Below are 8,729 nucleotides of genomic sequence, written 5' to 3' on the forward strand. Positions count from 1 at the left end.
CCCAGCCAGCTTACCAGCTGTTAGGAACTGTGGGAGCTGAAGTCCAAAACACTTAGAGGCCCAAAGGTTGGGAACCACTGATCTAGAGTAAACTAATTGATTCAGTTGTTGAATGGTGAGCTAAAATATAGGTGAACGCAAGTGGTGCTATACCGTTGGGACTTCCAGTAGACTTTATTTTATAAAGCATTCTTGCAATTGGAAATCAAGAGAATAGTAACTTAATACATGACAAAAACTTCACCACTGCTTTTTTGTAAGCATGGCAGGACCATGGTTGGCTCTGTTGCATACTACTCATCATGAGCTGCTTCCACGATCACTCCCACCCTTTCGCTGTCATCGGCGTTTAATCAAACTCAGCAGCTGTTTATAGCAATTACTATAAAGCAATAGACATTATCCCTTAACTAACTGTCTTATTAATATAGGTAGTTACACAGCTATTTCATAGTTAGTCTTAAATAACTGCCTTTAATTATTTTATTAACATAAATAACCATCTCAATAAATTTCAATTAAATGCACATGCAAGAAACAATTTAAAGCATCACACTAAATTGCATCTGGTTACTGTCGTTTAAATTAATGGCACCGCATCGTTCAGTCGAAAGCACCACCTTAAGTTATTTGGGATAATGGATTCATATCCCAAGACAATGGGGAGAACAAGAGACCACAAGCCAGGTAAAAGAGAGAGGTTTTATGGAGAACTGGGAGCTATAAATCTATCTGGCAGCTTACATGAGGTTTAAGCTAAGTAGATTCAACATGCTTTTTGGTATCACTGATTGGTGGCTTTCAGCTACTTGGCATCACCAAAAAACTATTTCTAAAGCATTGGGGATCTGGAGAAATTTGAAAGTTCAGACTATCGGAAACATTATGCAAACCTGGCCAAATGTTACGGACTTCTTGGGAGGGCTGTCTCTCATTACCATCATCATCACAAATATGGATATAAATACATAAAAAGTGCCTTTTTGATGGCTGCCTTCATACTATGGCACTCATTTCCACATGAGGTTAGTTTGCTACTTTATGTGAAGTCTTTCTTTGCTGTTAGGCAAGAAGTCTCTTTCCAAGAGGCTATTGGTCTTTATGGGCAGTGGACCTGCAGAATTCATAGAAGTTTGGTTTCGGATCCACCACAGATAGGAAAAAACACAAAGGATAACACTTCATATAATTGGATAGTGATGACATGAACATAAACACTTCAGTATGTCCATATTCATGTTGCTGCCATGTACTAATATGACGTGCAACGATTCATGGTATCTGGAAATTGTAGATCTGGATTCCACAGATCTGGAGCACCCACTGTATTTTAAAGTGTTTCAGTGTTTTAATCCAATTGCTTATTTAAAGGTTGTATCACATATTGTTTAGCTTATATTTTGTTTTAATCGTCTACTGTAAGTCATCTAGGTCCCATGCTGGAAGAAAGATGGGAAATTAAATCAATCAATCAGCAAAATCTTGGTGTCTTACACTTGGGACAAGATTCAGTACAATGGTGGTCTAGCATAGCATAAATATGCTGGCTCAGGGCACTGTATTACCCATGTACTGAATTGCACAACTAATAGTGGAATTTCGATTACATGGTTGAGTACTCCCATTGCACTATGGTGCCTCTATTAAATTTCACAAGGAGACACAATTCCTTGAAAAATGCAACAACATGCAAAATGGTTTACGAGAGTATGTTACCAACAGGATTCTACCTCAAGAGTTCACAATAGCTTGTAGTGGAGAGAGCTACTTCCTTGATCATTCCTATACCATAGATCTATTATAATTTATGACTATTGGTCTGAGGTCACATTGCATCTACCATTATACTGGAATGTCCAGGCTAGGGCTGTTAGGTGAAATAAGAGACAGGGTTCCTGAACCATTAATGGTTATGCAGAAAGGTAGAGGATTTGTTTTGGTTTCTTATCACACATAAGAAGGCTAAAATGAGTTTAGATTCCTCCTCTAAACCTATTTGCTTGACCACCAATTTGCTTCAATGTTTGAAAAAATTTGTTTAACTTTTTAAAAAATAATAAAACTTTCCTCTAGTTTCCCCCACAAATTCAGTGGAAAGAAATTGAGATTAGGTTTTAAATGAGGTTTAAAAAACATTCAAACTCAAAATTTGGCCATTTAATGTCTTTTAATGCAGGGATGCAAATCAGCTCTTATTCCACTTTATGGGGGAAAACAAATTGGTCTGGTGGGCAGTTCTATTTTGTTCAAGGTTACAAAAGCAGAATATATGTGGCGTACTGTAGATGTAGTGCACCATCCACGGAATAACATTGTGCATGGATGTCCATGCCTTGCATGAATACACATTGTACATTTGGTTGTCCAGAGTTTCAATTCATGACTGAGGTGAGGTTGAGCAACAACTGCATAATTCTGTGAGACTATATTTAACAGTCTGTCTTCTAATATAGAATGATAGAAACACAAAGTTGGACAGGATCTCATGGGCTATTGGGTCAACTCCCTTGATCAATGCAGGATCTCTAGACAAAGCATCTTCATCACATAGTGGTTGAGTTTTTTTTCTGAAGATGTCCAGAGAAAGAGGCATAATCACTTCTCTATGAATTTGGTTCAATTGCCACTTGTCTTTCCAATGTTCCATCAAAATCTAACATCCTGTGCCTTCAACATTTCATACAATCATACAGTTTATCCTCATGAACCAATTAAAGAGTCACCAGCAGGTAGCAGTCCAATCTCCTTTTTATGATGTCCAGTGGTCAAGACCCTACCACCTCTTTAGGCATTGCTAAACCACGCTCACTGGAACAATATCCCTTCTAATGTTCAATCAAAATCTACTCTCCTGTATCTTCAAACCATTAAATTTGGTCCTTCCTCCTGGAGCAGCAGAGAACAGGCTTGGTTCTCCTCTCTGTCTTTTCTTCCCCAAACTGAACATAAGGTAAAGGTAAAGGATTCCCTGATGTTATATCCAGTCGTGTCCAACTCTGGGGGTTGGTGCTCATCTCCATTTCTAAGCCCAAGAGCCGGTGTTGTCCGTAGACACCTCCAAGGTCATGTGGCTGGCATGAATGGAATGCCGTTACCTTCCCACCGGAGCTGTACCTATTGACCTACTCACATTTGCATGTTTTCGAACTGCTAGGTTGGCAGAAGCTGGAGCTAACACCGGGGGCTTACTCTGCTCCCCGGATTAGAACCTGCGACCTTTTGGTCTGCAAGTTCAGCAGCTCAGCGCTTTAACATGCTGCACCACCAGAGGCTCCAAACTGAACATACCCATCACTTTAAATTTTCCTTATATATTTTGTTCTCTGTGCCTCTTTTCATCCTTATTTCACTCAAACATATCCAAAATGTTTGGGACCAGAAGTGATTTTGGATTTCTTTTTTTCTTTTTTTCTTTTTTTCTTTCTTTTTTTTTTGGGGGGGGGGGGGATAGATTATTTGCTTATCCATCATGTGATATCTTGGAGATAGGACCCAAGTCAAATCACAAAATTAATTTATGTTTTATATGTACCTTATGCACATAGCCTGAAGGTAATTTCATATACATTATTTTTAATAATGTTGTGCCTGAAAAAAGTTATATACATGCAGTATCAGAAAGCAAAGGTATCTCAGCTGCCCACATCAAACGTTTTGAATTTTGGATTCATACATTCATGTACATTACGTTATCTTGTTGGTAATTTCTTAAAATCAAGTTCTTCTCCTGAACGCTACTCATTTCAATCCATTTTTTTAGATGCAAGGATATGTACATTTGATTGAAAGGTTATGAAAGTTCATGTCTGAATTGACTGGGGGGAGTCTCAACTGTCAGCAATATGCAAGTAACAAGAGGAGCATGGAAGCAAAAATGAGAATTTGAGCTTGGACATCTGAATGGAGTATTACCCTGAAACAAAACACCTGTCTCTCATGCGAGTCTAAACTGACAAGCAATAATTTAGTTGTCCAAACACAGAGATTTCTGGATTCCAGACTGTATAAATGTCAAAAAAGACAAGAAAGATGCACTGAGAAGATTCAAAGGTAGCCAGTAGTATTGACAAATAACTCAGGGTGCTGGATTTAACTTGAGGGTTGCTACCAAAATTTCACAAAAGCAAATCTGAAACACCTGAGTCATTTTCAAGGTAGGACATCAAAAGAATTTTGGCAGAGGCTAAAAGAGTTGGGAGACATTTACTGAAACATTTATGGGATGGAGGTGGATCAATGCCTTTCTGAGTATTTTTAGCTTTCACCAAATCTGTTATGCAGAACAAATTTGAAGATTTGTTTTCTGACAAAACATTTGAAGAAGAATTTTGAAAGAACTGAAAGCATTTTTATCAAAGAATGAAGACTAATGGTCTTTCGTGCACATCTAGGTCAAATAGCATTCTAAAGAGTATTGCCATTGGGTATTTGTGGTGGTGGTGGTGGTGGTGGATCTTCACATTCTTTGCAATTTATGGCAACTTTAAGAATACTCTGTTATAAGGCTTTCTTGGCAAGATTTATTCAGAAAAGTTTTGTCTTTACCTTCCTCTGAGGCTGAGAGGCATTCCATAGATGCCAATATTAAAAAACAAGGGAGTTAAGGATGGATGGGAGTTTTTCAAAAGTGAAATACTCAAGGCGCAAATGCAAACAGTGCCAACAAAGAAGAAAAATAAGACAAGTGCAAAGAAGCCAGAATGGATGTCCAAAGAACTTCTAACTGAGCTAAAGCTCAAAAGTGACATGCACAAGAAGTGGAAAAGGGGAGAAATCACCAAAGAAGAATTCAAACGTATAGCCAACACCTGTAGGGAAAAGGTTCACAAGGCTAAAGCACAAAATGAGCTCAGGCTTGCCAGGGACATAAAAAACAAAAAAAAAAGGCTTTTTTGCTTACGTTGGTAGAAAAAGGAGGCGATAGGGCCTCTGCAAGGAGAAGATGGGGTGATGGCGACAGGGGACAGGGAAAAGGCAGAACTGCTCAATGCCTTCTTTGCCTCGGTCTTCTCACAAAAAGAAAGCCATCTTCAACCTCAGCAACATGGAATGGACGAAGGATTGGGGGAAATCCAACCCCAAATAGGGAAACAAGCTGTCCAGGAACACCTGGCCTCTCTAAACGAATTCAAGTCCCCAGGGCCAGATCAGCTACATCCAAGAGTATTGAAGGAATTAGCGGAAGTTATTTCAGAACCACTAGCAATTATCTTTGAGAGTTCTTGGAGAACGGGAGAAGTCCCAGCAGATTGGAGGAGGGTGAATGTGGTCCCTATCTTCAAGAAGGGAAAAAAGAACGACCCAAACAATTACCGTCCGGTCAGCCTCACATCGATACCAGGCAAGATTCTGGAAAAGATCATTAAGGAAGTGGTCTGCGAACACTTAGAAACAAATGCGGTCATTGCTAATAGTCAACACGGATTTACCAAAAACAAGTCATGCCAGACTAATCTGATCTCTTTTTTCGATAGAGTTACGAGTTGGATCGATACAGGGAATGCTGTGGATGTAGCGTACCTGGATTTCAGTAAGGCCTTCGACAAAGTCCCCCACAACCTTCTGGCAAATAAACTAGTAAAATGTGGGCTAGACAAAACTACAGTTAGGTGGATCTGCAATTGGCTAAGCGAACGAACCCAAAGGGTGCTCACCAATGCGTCATCTTCATCATGGAAAGAAGTGACAAGTGGAGTGCCGCAGGGCTCCGTCCTGGGCCTGGTTCTGTTCAACATCTTTATTAACGACTTAGACGAAGGGTTAGAAGGCACGATCATCAAGTTTGCAGACGACACCAAACTGGGAGGGATAGCTAACACTCCAGAAGACAGGAGCAGAATTCAAAACGATCTTGACAGACTAGAGAGATGGGCCGAAACTAACAAAATGAAGTTCAACAGGGACAAATGCAAGATACTTCACTTCGGCAGAAAAAATGGAAATCAAAGATACAGAATGGGGGACGCCTGGCTTGACAGCAGTGTGTGCAAAAAAGACCTTGGAGTCCTCGTGGACAACAAGTTAAACATGAGCCAACAATGTGATGCAGCAGCTAAAAAAGCCAACGGGATTCTGGCCTGCATCAATAGGGGTATAGCGTCTAGATCCAGGGAAGTCATGATCCCCTCTATTCTGCCTTGGTCAGACCACACCTGGAATACTGTGTCCAATTCTGGGCACCACAGTTGAAGGGAGATGTTGACAAGCTGGAAAGCGTCCAGAGGAGGGCGACTAAAATGATTAAGGGTCTGGAGAACAAGCCCTATGAGGAGCGGCTTAAAGAGCTGGGCATGTTTAGCCTGCAGAAGAGAAGGCTGAGAGGAGACATGATAGCCGTGTACAAATACGTGAAGGGAAGTCACAGGGAGGAGGGAGCAAGCTTGTTTTCTGCTGCCCTGCAGACTAGGACACGGAACAATGGCTTCAAACTACAGGAAGGGAGATTCCACCTGAACATCAGGAGGAACTTCCTCACTGTGAGGGCTGTTCGGCAGTGGAACTCTCTCTCCTGGACTGTGGTGGAGGCTCCTTCTTTGGAGGCTTTTAAGCAGAGGCTGGATGGCCATCTGTCGGGGGTGGTTTGAATGCGATTTCCTGCTTCTTGGCAGGGGGTTGGACTGGATGGCCCATGAGGTCTCTTCCAACTCTACTATTCTATGATTCTATGATTCTATGAAACTCTAAATGATTATCTTCCTTTTGAGATATATTTACAGCAACAGTAAAAGTCAGAGCATCATAGAATCATGAATGTGGAAGAGACCACACTCCAAGGAGGCATATAAACCAACAGATTAAAATCTATGATTAAGTTGAAGATGGAAAGTAGGCTGATTAAAATAGTTTGCTGTACATTGTTGGTGAAATACACATATTAAGTTTGAAAATAGAGGGGAGAGAAAGTATGAGTAAAATAAATAATTGACTTTTTTGTTTTTTAATGCATACTTTCAGAGGAAAAGGTAAAATTGATTAATAATCCCCAATTTGAGTAGACTCATTGGATCAATGGGATTTACCAACATGACTTAACATTCTAAAATTAATTCAGCAGATCTAATGAACTTGAAACTAATCAATATGATTTAGAATGATACATTCATTATTTTAGGAAGAACTTGTCTGTTTGCTCACACATTGATTACCATTTTCTTTATGTTAAGTTGTGTCTATCTTAATAATGAAGTATTTTATTTCTATAAGAAATGCATAATGACATTCATTTATAATCAAACATGTTTTATCATAACACACAACAAAGCAATCGACAAATCAGTAGGATATGTTGAGTAGAATCCACTCAAGTGTTTCTGTATCATTTCACCAAAATTCTGTCAAACATACATGAATTTTAAGCACAATTTTGTATATTTAGGACACAGGTATGTAAGCAAATTTCCACAAGTCTAACCAGTTGTTGTTCTGTGCTTTCAAGTTGTTTCTGACCTATGGCAACTCTGAGATAAACCTATTACTGAGTTTTCTTGGCAAGATTTAGATGATGTTTGCCATTTCCCTTCTCTGAAACTGATAGAAAGTGACTTGGTCAAGGCCATCCAGTGGGTTTCATGTCCTAAGGAGGAATTTGAACCCTGCTCATTAGACTTGTAGACCACTGCTCAAATGATTACATCACTACAAATCTAAATGTCACTGTTAGTCCTGACTGGAATAAAATTATTGAATCAACTGAATGTACATCCATGTTGATTCACCACACAATAATTGTTTCAATACATCTGTCCTAGTTGGGTCTAATCAATAGTATTCTGGTCATGCAATTACCCAGTTTTTGATGTCAATCCCTTCAAAGTACTACTTGATTCTTTGGGATTGCAGAAAAAGCCTCTGCACATTTCTCAGTGTGCCATAGGATAATAAACACGCACATTGACAGCGACACAATCAGCTGGACAATGGACATCTATACTGACCACTTAGGACGGTGTGCAGAGTGATCAGTGTGCAGAGTGATCAGCTGACTCTGTCTGACTCTGTCTGACTCTGGGGGTTGGTGCTCATCTCCATTTCTAAGCCGAAGAGCTAGCGTTGTCCGTAGACACCTCCAAGGTCATGTGGCCGGCATGACTGCATGGAGCGCCATTACCTTCCCGCCAGAGCGGTACCTATTGATCTACTCACATTGGCATGTTTTCGAACTGCTAGGTTTGCAGAAGCTGGGGCTAACAGCAGGCTCTCACTCCGCTCCCGGGATTTGAACCTGGGACCTTTCGGTCTGGTAGTTCAGCAGCTCAGTGCTTTAACACACTTCGCCACTGGGGCTACAATGCCAATATTCAGTAAAATAGTGGTGTAGTGTAACTACATGGAACTAAATGAGTGAAGAATTATTATACCTTGAAAGCCCAATGTTGGATGTCACAAACAAGATTGTATTCCCCTGTAAGTAGAGAAGATGGGATCTTCATGTTTTTTTCCCCCCAAAGAGGGTCATCACCAATGCTCTCTGTTTCTCCTTTGTTCTGACTTTGTACTGGTTTTGTCTGGAAAGGGGAGCAGTCATCAATTTTTCTAGACAACAACATCCTAGGATATTGTAGAAGAACAGGTCCTGGGCTGTAATATGTTTCCAAGGATTCTGTTTGCCCTCCGCCTTTGTTCGTGCAGCTCTCAGCTTATTGACATGACTGCCTTTCTATACCACATACACACAAACAAACATACAATGCTGCCTGTTATCTTACTCGGTGACTCAAAAAGTCTCCATG

The sequence above is a fragment of the Anolis carolinensis genome, chromosome 1, assembly GCF_035594765.1.
Source record: "Anolis carolinensis isolate JA03-04 chromosome 1, rAnoCar3.1.pri, whole genome shotgun sequence".
Lineage (NCBI taxonomy): Eukaryota > Metazoa > Chordata > Lepidosauria > Squamata > Dactyloidae > Anolis > Anolis carolinensis.